Here is a 13786-nt window from a genome sequence, read left to right as displayed (position 1 = left end):
AATTCCTGTCAGTCCATTAAGTGGCAAGTAAAAAAATGTTTTAAATAATCCACTTCTAAATCTATGTTGTCTAAGCCTAAATCTATCCTTGCAGACATTCAGGAACATGGTATTCTCCTTCTACCTCAGTGTTTTAAAGGTTCATCTGCAATGCAGATCTACTTTTTTTCCTTTTCTTTTTGCATGCCAAAAACAAACAAAAGAATTGCAGTTTCTGCCTGGTGGGATGAGAAGATTAGAAAAACAGAGGGAGAAGGATGGAGGGAGGAAGTTGACATCAACATTAACCAAGAATATGCACAGAGTGTGCACACACACGCTGTACATACACACACTCAAGCAACAGACCACCCAAACCATTACATACTTTTGTGTTTGCTTTTCTTCTGGGTGAAAAAACACGGTACTATGTATGCATATACAAACACAAACACACCTCTGACACACAACTCCAGCATTCCACCTGAATTTTTTTGGGAGGTCCACTCACATTAATTTAGCCACATGAAATCTGGCCTTCCCAAGTGAATTTTTGCAAAAAAATACATACTGTCAGGCAAGCAGGCGATGGCATTATGAGTTGGGGATAGCCTTTTTCTTCTCTCTCTGTGGTGTGGTTCCCTACTGGCCAGAACTTCACTTCCATGTTGCATGTGAGCATGGTGTAAGTGCTGGTGGCCTCAGAACCTAGCCTGACTCAGCAATGTCATCATTGGCTATTTGTGAATGTAGGTGGGCCATGGCAGTGAGGTTGAGGAAGAGTAGGGAGCCATGGAAGGGATGGAGGATGGATTGACTTATGCAGAATCTCTTCCTGTGTGAGCCTCACCCAGTGGTGCTGTTCGGGGATGAGAGAAAGTCAGATGAACCATGGAGATTTCATCTAGTGTGCATTTCTCAGGGGAAGTGAGCCAGAGATTCATCCCTGTATGACTTGCTTCAATGAACAAATGACTTAGAACATAACCCAGATGATTTGGGGTCTTAGGGATAGCATTCACTCTTTAACATTGCCATATCTGGACAGTGGGAAAGCTGCTGCCAGTGGTCTGGAGAATGAAGTAAGATGCTAGTCTTCAGCACTCCTTCTGGGGCAGTTCAGTGAAGTCCAGCAACAGGACATTCATCTTAAGGAAGATGAGTTGCTCCATAACTCAGCAACTAGGTCTTACCAACTGAATGAACTACCTCAGCTGTCTTGGAAAATACTGTCATGCTTGGACACATATTTGGGGGCAAGAAATGTATTGCTGGGCACCACTGCAAGGTCTGGACACATCTTGGCATTGGTTGCTCAAAACTAGAGCAAACCCATTCCTTCACTTTTCCTATGTAGCATAGAATGCAGTGTTCTGCACTGCTGGATGAGCCACACACAACATTTCTCTTCTTCCTAGCCATATGCTAAGCACATAGCCCCAAGTTAAGGCTGGCAAACCTGGAGAATCCAAGCCAGATCTAAGGCCTTGGCAGTAGCTGCTGATCCTAGATGAAGAATGTTTGCCAGACTGCCCAATCCAATCTTCTTTGTTGTAGCCTAGTTTTCCCACATATATCCTGAGCCATTTCCACAATTGACAGTTCCTTCCACTGGGGCAGACTGCCAGTGTGGGCAATCATCCCCTTTATCCTTGAATATCAGAGGCTGGCAACCATAAATGAATTTCAGCTATTATACACTCCAATATGAATCAGGCTATAGCCCAGCCCCTCCTGGCATTCACCCAAGGACATTTCTAATAAAAGAATAATTTTAGAATGGCTGCCTCTGCACTTAAGAGGTTCATCACAAAGAATGAAACTGTCTCAGTTATGACTCACTGCTCCTGGGTTGAGAAAACACATGGATGAATGCCTTGCCATGTCATGTTTGGCCAACTACAGTAATATTTAAGCAACTGCTTGAACAACAAGTACAGTAGTTGATTTTTACCAGGAAGGGACATCCTAAGGGATCAGGCTTCAGGGTAGGTAGAACTTGACCTGGTGCTGGTTTAGCATCTATCTGTCCTTCACACTCCAATGGAAATAGCCAACAACCTTATGGTATTTGTCAATAAATGCGCTGGTTGGCACCTCGGTGGCAGCTGGGATTATCTTGGTGCTGGCCCCCTCTGGATAGATGCAATTTGTGAGCAATGCAGTTAATGCTCACAAACTGCACTTGACAAGTTGCCCTTTGTGTGTTGGACCCCCAGTCCGTGATTGTGAAGCCAACAGCTGATATTTAGCTGGCTGTCCAGCTAGCTCTCAACCATGTGGCTCACGGTCACAATCACCTCATGTGCTGCGTGAGCCACATCCAGCATTTCAGGATGAAGCAGCTGACACTGGTGCCTGGGTTTTGCACTGTGGATCGTTCTGACGCCTACAACATTTCCACTTCTCTTGCATCAATGTACTGTGAGGAAGAGGCAGAAAGTGCATACTCCACCTTGACTCAATCAAATGTCTGAAATGAAATGGACAAAAGGTGCTGGAGCCTCCTCCTTGCAGTAGGCCCTGTTGCTTCAGCCCTGCCTCAGTGACACAACAGAACACCATCTCCTTGCTGTAGGTAGTAGTCTAAGGCACGGTTTTTCAAACCACAAAAGTCCACAAAAGCTTAAGGGCAAAAAACCAAAACAAAACCCCGGAAAAGTTCACTCAGATGGGGCCAAGAGCTTTGCCTCTTGATTGGGGTTCCAAGATTTTTAAATTTTTTTAACTAATGGTTACATGTCCTGAAAGATTTTGAAAACGACTGGAGAAGGAACTGGAATCTGGCAAACTGTACTATGCTGGATGGTCCTAATCTCCACCATAGCACGCATCATGTTGGATGCCTAAGACCTTCCTGTTGCTTGCTACCCAAGGGCTGATTCAAGCCTTTATGCAGGCATCTCATTCTGTTTCACAGCAGGTATCTTGCTGCTAACCATGAGCTACCTAGTGTTGCCAGGGGTGGGAAGGACTCCTGGCTGATGCCCACACAGTTACTTTAAGATTTTCCACATAAGATTACTTCATGTCTTTCCCCAAGCTGACCTGTGCCTTGAGTAGTCACAGAGTAAATGAGCCCTCACATAGAAGTATGACATACGTGGCCTCCTGGCATACTGTCCTCAGGCCCACAGCATACCTATTTTGGTGGTAGTGGGGAATCTGCTGGCATAGATCAAAAGACGTGCCATGGATTCAGATTCAGAAGGGGACCGCTTGTAATCTGAAAATAACTACATGAGCCTACCCTGTCTATGTCAGTCCACTCATTAAATGTAGTCTTTGCCCAACAAAGGAGATTGCCCTGTCTTTCTTAGAGCCATCTTATTTCCAATGTGTTTTTCCCCTCCTTATCCTTGAGTGAGTTTATCCCATTTCACTTTACTTGCTTCATCTATTTGTAAAAGCTAAAACTGACTATTTTATTATCTCTCATACATCCCTCTCCCTCTGCTTGCTTTAGCTGGCTTCATCAAATTTACCTTAAAGGGTATGGGAAAAAATACTTAAGTGATTTCAGGAGACAAGGCTACTGTAGAAATGTGGAATTTCGGGCGGAGGGGTGCTTATAGAGAAAACTTGGTGTGAAAGGAATGGCAGTGGACCAAACTTACAATTGTATAGACAGATACCTCTAGATGTGTAAGGACTGTGTGTAGACAGATGTGTAAAATTGAAGCCTGCTGCTAACATGAAGAATTCCTTAGGTGAGTCTATTACAGGTGACCAGGGGCACCTATTTGCCTACAATAACATCTTCTTTTGCACTTTCCAGATGCCTACCTCACCTGGCTTTTCTATTTAAAAATTTGGCATGACACAAGGTAAAGCACCAATCTGTAAGATCATTTTATGTCCAGAAATATACTTTGACAGAAACCCAGTAGATACTCTTAGAAGATAAAAATGGCAGCTGCCTCATCCTAGTATTTTATTTGAAATACAGGTTAGTTCTCATTTAGCAACTTCCTCGTTTAGCAACCTCATTATGATGGTAATAAAAAAGTAACTTTGCAACCAATCCTTGCATTTACGACCTTTGCAGGTCTGTAAAGCAAAGGAAAGCTGAAGTAAGTTCACAAGCATAGTTGTAGTTTCACTTACTGACTGCTTTGCTTAATGACCGAATTGCTGGTCCCAATTGTGGTTGCTAAACAAGGACTCCCTGTAGTGCTATCCACCCAGAAAAAGAACACAAAGGTAAACTGGGATGCTAGTGAGCATCCTGGGAGCTAAAAAGCACAGCAGGGAGAATATTAGTTTGCCTTTCAGTAAACAGCTACTGATCATGCCCACCTCAGCAGCTGTTTGGTAAAAGCATCCTATGCTATTTTATGAGGAAACCTACAGTCTGCACTCAAAGTATCAAAGAAGCTACTCAGTCCAAAAAAGTTGTCCACTTTTGGTCTATCAGGTTACACCTCTTAGATTTGAAAAGTAAACTATGCTTTGACTAATAACAGATGTGCACAATTTCTATCCGTTCAAGGAACACGGCAGGCTGTGCATGGCACACTAAGGGTTACAGTCTAAAGGTTCCTAGAGCCAGAGCCTATTAGGGGAGTGGGTTTCAAGGAGTTTTAAGGGGTGAAATGGGTGCCATTTTCCCCAATATTCCACAAAGCATGTAAACAAAGATTCCTACATTTTAGCATCAATAATATTCTGCATATGGCTTCTTGATCTATAATTTTTGTACCCTTGAATTAACACAAAGAAATCCAGTGAAAGAACAAAGCAGTGTTGTCCAAACTTGGCCACTTTAAGATGAGTGGACTTCAACTCCCAGAATTCCCCAGCCAGCATCCTAGCTGGGGAATTCTGGGAGTTGAAGTCCACTCATCTTAAAGTGGTCAAGTTTGGACAACACTGGAATAAAGGGTTCGCTTTCTTGAAGGAAATCAGAGAGTACATGCCAAAGAGATTGATTACCAAACCTGCAATATACATGGTCCTGGTTACATCTGAGATAGTCCATTCCAGGTGGAATTTGCCCTTCCGCTGCAGGTGGGCTACTCCTAAGATACTGTGGAGGGGGCAGATGCAGGCCTTGGGGCAGCTTGCCCCCCTCCCCAGGTCAAGATGGCTTCGTCCCTGTTTACATTTTAAAAAGCCATGAAGATGGTGCCCTCTCAGCCTTCAGGGTATAAGTATGATCAGGTTTTGGGATGAGTTGTCTAGGGCCATCAGGCTAAAATTAGTTTACTGCTGGTTTGTTTGTTTATTTATAGGCAATCCCTGGGTAAAGAATGTCTGACTTGCAGACAACTCACTCTTATGAATAGGCTGCCTATTACTAAAAATGGCAGACAGCTTTCTCCTTCCTTGAGCCAATGAACCGCTGAAGCCGCGCAATATTTTCATGAACCGCTGAAGCTGTGTGTTTTTAACATACAGCCTGTTTTCAGTGGTTCATGAAAACATTGTGTGGCTTCAGCGGTTTGTCAGCTTGAGGAAGAACGCCGTCTGCCATTTTTCATAACAGGAAGCCTGTTTGTAAGTATGAGTTCCGACGTACATACAAATTAGAGTTAAAGATAGACTTAGGAACATATTTCATTCTTAATCCAGGGACTGCCTGTATTTAAATAATTTATATGGCCGCCCATTTCACAATAGTGCTTCTGGGCAGTGTATAAAGATTAAAACCCCATTATTAAAACAATAACCCATGGCAGCGCAGGTAAATGACACCTTTCAATCATAAAACACATCAACATCATCAACAACAGGGTTAACCTAACTTAACCTCCTGGCCCAAATGCCTGGGGAAACAGCCAGGTCTTCAGAGCTTTACAAAAGGCCAAAAGGGTCTTCTGAGCCTTACAAAAAGCCAAAAGAGGGGCCATCTGGCTCTCTGGGGAGATGCTGTTCCACAGGGCAAGGATGCCATAGAAAAGGTGTCATTTTCCTGGGTCCAACAAGGTGACATTGTTTACTAGAGGGGACCCAGAACATGCCCCCTCTATTAGTTATGGTGGGTCAAGCAAGAACAATGGGAGAGAGGTGATTCTGAAAGTAGCCTGGTCCCATGCCATGGATGGCTTTATAAATAATAACCAGCATCTTGAATTGCACCTGGAGGCCTACTGCCTACAGTGCAGCTCACAGAGGGATGTCCCAAACTGCCCGCGCTGCTGCATTCTGGACTAGCTGCAGCTTCCGAAGGCTCTTCAAGGGCAGCCCACGTACAGTGCATTACAACAATCCACATGAAAGGCTGGTGGAGACAGTTCATTCTGAGATTTTATGATGTCATGTTTTCATTATTCTCAATTTTTTGCATTTGCTATTATTGTTTTACTGTTTTTATGACTTTATAGTATTGGGAGCCATCTCTAGTCCTGGGAGAAGGTGACATAAATCCCACTTTTCGTATGCTAGGAGATAAAAGAATATGGACATCTGAAAATGCAAAACCCTATCTCCAAGTCAAAATAATATTTATAATTTTTTCTTAACTGAACCTAACAACTTTAGGACATCTCAAATAGATGTTGTAACAAAGTATTAAAGATCACAGGTCACCGTGAAATATTTTCAGTTAAAAGACAGTCTGCTCTAAGATTTTAGAGAGGCCTGGCACCAAATGGTATACAGTTGACAGCATCAGAGTGACAGAATATAACAGCCAGAGCACTAGTCTTCTTTAAATGGAAATGAAAAAAAAGCACAAAATGATTTATACTACTTTTAATATTATGTTTACTATACCTGGGCTGCAGAGAAGGACGCGGTGGCGCAAGGGCCTAATGACGCGGGAGTTGCTGGTCAGAAATGATTGGCTCTCCAGCGGTTCAAGCCCAGCTCCGCGGGACAGGGTGAGCTCCTGTCCCTTGTCCTAGCTCCTTGCTCACCCAGCAATTCGAAAGCTATTCCATCTGCGAGTAGATAAATGGGGACTCCCGTTTAGATGGGAGGAACCAGCGGTGCTGCGCGGGGGAGCAAAATACCGGTGCTGGCCAAACTCCAAATGCAGCCGGCATGAGCGGCGAGTGGCGAGGAAGATCTACGGAGGAGGAAAAGCACGGATGATCCCCTAGCGGCCCCTGCCGGTCACACAGCGTAATTAATTGTATAATTGTATTATATGTACTTTGTGAGCCGCCCAGAGTTCCCCATTGGGGGGAGATGGGCGGACAATAAATCGAATTATAAAAAAAAAAAAAAGATCCAGGCAACCCATAGAGGGCAGCAAAGAGTTAGAGTAAGATGTGTCCTGAGCTGGTTTAACAGCCTTATATTGCTGTTGTTACTGTTTTGTTATTATTGTCTTTTTGTATAGTAATTTTATTAAAAATTACAATTAAAAAGATAAAAGCTAATACAAATTAAAAAAGAAAAAATAGAAGGTGCAGAAAAGAAAAAATAGAAAGAAAAATTGAAAAGAAAGAAAAAATAAGAATATAGTAAAGAAAAAGAAAAGAAATACCGTATTTTTCCGACAATAAGACGCCCCCATGTACAAGACGACCCCCACTTTTGCAGCCCAAAATTAAAAAATCAATATTTTAAAGATAGTGCAGAACACATTTTTATTTAGTAATTAGTTAACATTGACCTGATACACTTGGGGGGAGGGAGTCCAAACTGTCTCTCTGCAGCTCTATTTCCAGGCTCTTTTGCTTAACTGATTACATTCAAGCACGAGTGAAACTGCAGATAGCTTGTCACTGCAATCTAATTGGTTTGTTCAGCATCAGCTGACGTCAGTTACATCAGGCTCATGATTGGAGGAAATCTGTTTGGGAGACAAGCTATTTCACTCGTGATTGGAGGCTAGTAACAGGAGGAAGCCTCTCTGCAGAAACAAAGTATGGGCAGTTTGGAACGCGCGATTCTCGGCTGAGTTCCTTGAATAAGACGCCCTTCAGTTTTTAGGGTAAGGATTTTAGAAAAAAGTATCGTCTTATAGTCGGAAAAATACGGTATATAAAGAAATGACTTCCCCCTTCATCACAACAAGTATAGTGGTACCTTGGTTCACGAACTTAATTCGTTCCACGATTCTGGTCACGAACCGAATTGGTTGCGAACCGTATCAAATTTCCCCATAAGGTTCAATGTAAATAAGGTTAATCCGTTCTGACCCCTATGAATGTGGTCGCCAACTGATTTTGGTCGCCAACCGAATCAAATTTTCCCATAAGGTTCAATGTAAATAAGGTTAATCCATTCTGAACCATATGTATTTTTTTTTTAAACCACAAAAATATGAAACAAAGTACAGTACAGTACAGTACAGTACAGTACAGTATGAAGAAAGAGAACACTAACCTTGCTTGAGGCGACTTCTGGCATGGAGGACAGGAAGGCGGGTGCGGAGGCAGTTATTGTTTGGAGGGAGAGTCCCCCTCGCCTACAGGAAGCCATGACCACGTGTCAGAGCAGGGAAGATGGTTGCGGGTCGTGTTCATCACCTGATGCGGAGTTCGTGAATGGAAGCAAAATTTTGCGAATGGTGCTGTTCATGAACCAAATTGTTCGTGAACAGAAGCGTTCATGAACCGAGGTATTACTGTATAAACAATTTTAGTTATTTATCACCTTTTCTTAAAATAAAACAAATGATTTCTTTTTCCCATATCCTATCTCTTATCTACAAACAAATCCTTAAAGCCTTGCCATTTTAGTCCTAATCAGCAAAAGTCCGTTAAGGCTTACCAGAGATAACAACATATCTGTTTTAACCTTGATCAAATAAACCAACTTTATATTCCTTCCTTTTACTTTTAACAATCTTTACCTTTAGTCTCTTCAAATAATGCCCTAGAACTTGATTTCTTTTCATTTTTTCTGTGTCCCTTCTCACAAAATTCTTCAAAGCTTTAACAAGCCTCTTTTGTAAATCCAGTAGAGGAAAATTATCCAGGTCACTTTCTTGGTTTCTTATTTGTAGATCCCTTTGAATTATTAAGACATCAGCCACCTTCTTTTGTATATCCAATGTAGCATCTTTTTCTGTATCATTCTTGTAGCCTGTCATTTTTAAATCCACTTTCAAATCAGTCTTAATCTTGTCAGATATAACTTGTTCCTCTTTCATAATATCTTTTAAACACAGTCTAGCTATAGAGGCAAGCACTCTTAAAATTAACTTCTGAGTCCATTGTTCAAAAATATCCTTCAGTATGTCCAATGTTAAAATATTTTGCTTCATTCTGTATTAGTAAGTCAAATTTAAGTGTACTCCTTTAATTGTAAGCTTTAGTTCCTTCTGGTTCCCTCTAGTGTTCAGCCTTCAAAGTCTCATCCTATCATGTCTTTTTCTAAGAGAATTCAAAACAAAAGCATTTTCCCACAGGAAGGATTCTTATGATTAATTCCAAATTCTTATTTCAAATCCATCTGGACCCTTAGTCCATTTGTAACTTTCCAAAATCAAAGTTCTAATCACCCTTTTTGTGAAGGAATGGTTTGATGAAGGCCGCGCTTAGGGAGATAAGCATTCCCTTAGTCCCCAACAGGAGCGTGGGAATGCTTATCTCCCCGAGCGTGGGCTTCATCAAACCATTCCTTCACACTTTTGCTGTTTATTCCAAAAGAATTTTCTCTTTAAGTCCTTAAACTTGTATTTAAAACTTCTTTCACTAAGGATTGAAGGAAACTGACCCAGTGCTGTAAAACTTGTCGATCCAAAGGTTCTTAATAGCTGAAAACCAGTTAACAAACAAAATCCAAAAGTGATTAGAAAAGGAAGTATGCGAACCCAGTGTCATTTCTGAAGGCACTGACTACAGTTTCAGCAAAATGATTATTCCCTGGTCTCCCAAACTTAAACCTGCCAGAGACCACTGTTTTGCAATCTCCTCACAAGGAGCAACTGTATGGAGCACTTGTGGGCAATCTCAAGTCCTCTCCTTGCCTAGAGAGAAATTATGAAGAGCCATTCTATTCGTTGGTTCTTCATTCCCCTGCAGTCGTCAGTTCACCATTTCTTCCCCAGAAGTCCTGTTTTGTTATTATTGTCAAATGGGTGAATAGGAGACATATAGCAGAAGTTGCAGAGGGACTTGTTACAAAACAATCAGAACTAGATATTACCTTCAAAGCAAATCAAACACAGCTGGAGTGTTTACCAACATATCTGCAAGAGATCTCTTAAAAATGATACCTGTCTGCCAGAAAATCATTCTTTATTTTCCTTTCTTTGAAAATGTCATGAAGCTTTGATTCCAGATAAGAAAACTGTAATGAAATAAAGCAAACATTATTTAGATGTCAAAAGAAATTTGATAGGTGAAAGCTATCAAAAAGGGGAGGGGGAAAGTTGGGTTCCTGAAATTCATGTAAGATGGGAAAAAATCTCTTTTGTTTTTAAATCAGAATTAAATTTTGATGTATTAGGTTTATTAAAAACAATTATTTTATTTTCTTCTTTCATACATAAAACACAAAAGAGATTGGTGGCTATAATTATAACTAGGTTATAACATTTTCATTTTAAACTTTATACTATTTTATGGACTAAACTATTAACAGGATATTATGCAGAAAATAAAGGAAAGAAATGATTTTATTCCCCCCTCCCCCAAAAAACCTTATAACTAGTGTAGAAATTCTTCTACTCAGTGATTTTTAGTTATATCAAAATAGGAATATTGGATTACAGGGCTGAAACCCCTTTGTTCCACTCAAAATAAAATGATAGAAATGGGTTGTGGTGGACTATAGAATATTTCCCTGTACCTTTATCTTATACAATAGGCTAATAGTATTGTTATATTGTAAATATTGTTGAATTGCTTTCTAATAGGTGAAAAGTTGGATATTTACAGTGTTCACTTTATTTGGCAGATCTCTGGAGAGTGATGGAGTTTTTGAGATAGAGTTTTATTTATACATGCATACAAGCCGACTCTGAGTGCTTCATAGCATTAACTAACACTGGGTTTTAGAAGTTCTCACATCTCTCATAGAATTTCATGAAAAACACGATCTCTCTTCATCTACAGTGCATGATCAACTAAAGGACAAGCTATCTTCTCCTTCGTTGGTAGTAAAAAAAAAGGTTCCTCTCTTATTGAATGGTATAAGCTTTCATGAACTGCAGCTGACTTCATCAGATGTATGGAGTGGCTAGACTGATGTAGGATTTAAATTGGGGTGAGGTGGGGGTGGGAGAAGTGGGGAAGTCTCTTATTTAGGTTACTGTCCCAATAGTGTTCTTAACACAGTTTAGCAAAGTCTAGAGATCACACAGCTAAACTTAACTCACCAATTTGTCCTTGTCTTTTCATAACCACAAACCCAAAGATTCCAGGAATACTCACACACATTAACTGGATGTACCTAGATGTTACAATAATGAATAGCTTTTTGTGTGTGTTGGGGGGTACCTTCGAGTCAGTTTTGACTACTGGTGACTACCTGGACAAGTCCCTGCAGTTTTCTTGGCAAAATTTTTCAGAAGAGGTTTGTCACTGCCTCCTTCCTAGAGAGAGAGAGAGTGACTTGCTCAAGGTCACCCAGCTGGCTTTGGGCCTAAGGTGGGACTAGAACTCAGTCTAGTCTCCTGGTTTCTAGCCTGACATCTTAACCACTACACCAAACTGGCTCTCTAATGAATAGCTTAGAAAGCTTTAAAACAGGTAAGCATATTCATGGAGATAAGGCTCTCAGTTTCTAGTCATAATGCCTATGCAGCACATAAAAGTTTTCTTAAACTCCATGTATCATGACAGTTAACTCTCTGAAAGTGAAAGTTGGATGTTGAAGAAGCAAGATAGAAAGAGTATCAACACTTTTCAACTTTAGCGTTGGAGAAGACTCCTGAGAATACCTTGGACAGACAAGAAAATAAACAAATGGATCATCAAACAAATCAAGCCAGATTTCTCATTCAAGGCACAAATGACCAGGCTCAAATGATCCTACTTAGGACACATTATGCAAAGCCTTAGTTCTCTGGAGAAGGCTCTAATGGTGGGAAAGGTGGAAGGAAAGAGAAGAAGACAACCAGCAGCAAGGTGGGTGGATTCAGTTACTGTGGTGATGAATGTATCATTGGAAGACCTGAAGGACCGGGTTAGTCACAGATTGTTATGGAAAAAATCTATCTATGTGGTTTCTAAGAGTCAACAATGACTTGATGGCACGTAATCAATCAGTCAAAATCATGACAGTTAACCAAATTGATTTTAATCAACTTAAAGCATGTTTTAATTCTCTGATGGACTAATGCCCACCACTGAGAAAATAAGTTTAACACCAGTAATTTATAAAGGCTTGGGACATAATAAATGTGTTAGCCTTAAAGATGCCACAAAAGTTTTTTGTGCTTTTGCTCAAATAGACCAACATGGCTATCCCTTTGGAAATAGTTATAATCAGTGCCAATATTAAATGTAAAAGAATGATCTTTGATGGAACAATTTCAGTATTACCAGCAAAAAAGATCAGGTACACTGCCTTATTAAAAGAGATGAAAGAAGTATTTATATCTTATTCTTGTTTTTAATCCCACCTGTGATAGAACAATCTGAAGTGGGTTTACTCAGTAAATCCTACATACTATGCTGAGTGCAGTACTGCAGATTCAGGATTGCAGCTGATCTTCAGGTTCTGCTGCACTTGCTCGTTCAAAAAATGCAAGAACAGAATGAAAATACAAATTTGCTCTTTAGGTTACATTAACAGAATGCATACATGTATTTACAAGGCTCAAAAACAAGCTCTTTTGAGTTCAGTGAGGCTTCCTTCTTAGCAAACCCACAGCCTACAAATTATTGGTTGGTCTTCCTTTGAGACTTCACGAGGTCCAAAACAGAAGCAACAACAAGGAAAGCTGAGGGCCATTCTGACTTCAGGAAGGGCACTTGCTGGGGCTAATATTTTGAGAAAGCCACTGTCTTCTGTAATTTGGACAAATGTATATCCTGGTAAGAAAACCTTGTCAGGAATTTAATTAGAATGTGAAGAAAAAAGGGGAAAATGCATTCAGGGATAGCCAGAATAAGAAGGAAGGAGAATATGGGGGTGAAAGGCTGTGTAGAAAGGTTATAATACAAACCTGCATTGTTTGCAAAAAGCCTGCTGTTTCCTTTATGTCTAACTGATCTGTGCCAGAAGCCCTCTTGAATTTCTACAAGAATAGAGCTTCAGATCATCTGCATTCAATGCCAGAGTCACGGCCCTGGAACCGATAATAGACTCTGACAGGATTTAATTACCTTCTCCAGGACCTTTTCTCTGTTTGATTGGAGACCACCCCTGCCTCCGATCAATTCAGACAGTAATAACACACTGAAGCACAGCAGCCAATCACGAGTCAAGTCTGAACAGTGACCTTGCTGAGTAGAAGCTGATTGGCGGTGTCAGCCTTGTCAACTATGTCAGTGAACCATCAGAAAAGAAAAGTGGGGAGGGGGAGGAGGAAAGAAAGACGGAGAGCAGAAGATAAGGGAACAGCATTCATGCTAATAGACTCTGTCAACATGCATGGCTCGAGGTTGCATTTCAAGTGTGGCGACGCATGAGAAAAACACAATATGGCAAGACTAATGAAAACCTGGAATGATTAGGATGCACACATATCTGCTCTGGGAACATAATCAGAGAATTAATGTATCTGGGGATCTGTATAAAATATGAGGAAACCATACTCCCTACATTCTTTTCCTATAAAGGATCTTTTGTGAAATCTCCAGTTTTCAGGAGTTTGGGAATAAGAAAATTATCAGATATAATAGTTAATGTCCATTATGCTTTTTATTTAAAATTTGATACGTACCAGGACTATCTTATACATAGGCATTTTGATATAGAACCTATTGTTTCCGAAGGTTTTAAAGAATGCTGCATT

The 13786-nt window shown here is 40.6% G+C and overlaps 1 long non-coding RNA gene across 3 annotated transcripts in view; it reads right to left on the bottom strand.

Annotated features, from left to right (window-relative positions):
• Positions 1 to 13198, bottom strand: part of LOC148214976 (uncharacterized) — a 34039-nt gene extending 20841 nt beyond the window's left edge. For 2 of the 3 annotated variants that reach the window (XR_015797060.1, XR_015797059.1), the window contains exons 1-2: positions 8260 to 9422; positions 6697 to 6991 (exon numbers count right to left, since the gene is read on the bottom strand). This is a non-coding gene — a long non-coding RNA (uncharacterized LOC148214976). Of the gene's footprint in view, positions 1 to 6696; positions 6992 to 8259; positions 9423 to 10096; positions 10171 to 12994 lie in introns of those variants that run through there. The other variant, XR_015797061.1, reaches the window with a different exon arrangement.
• Positions 13199 to 13786: the final 588 nt, after the last annotated feature.

Source organism: Python bivittatus, unplaced genomic scaffold, assembly GCF_059951505.1.
Source record: "Python bivittatus isolate LINGU-HERP-01145 unplaced genomic scaffold, Pbiv_v1 ctg000480_np1212, whole genome shotgun sequence".
NCBI classification, from domain to species: domain Eukaryota; kingdom Metazoa; phylum Chordata; class Lepidosauria; order Squamata; family Pythonidae; genus Python; species Python bivittatus.
Note: the sequence above shows the minus strand (reverse complement) of the source record. Positions and strands in the feature narration are given on the sequence as shown.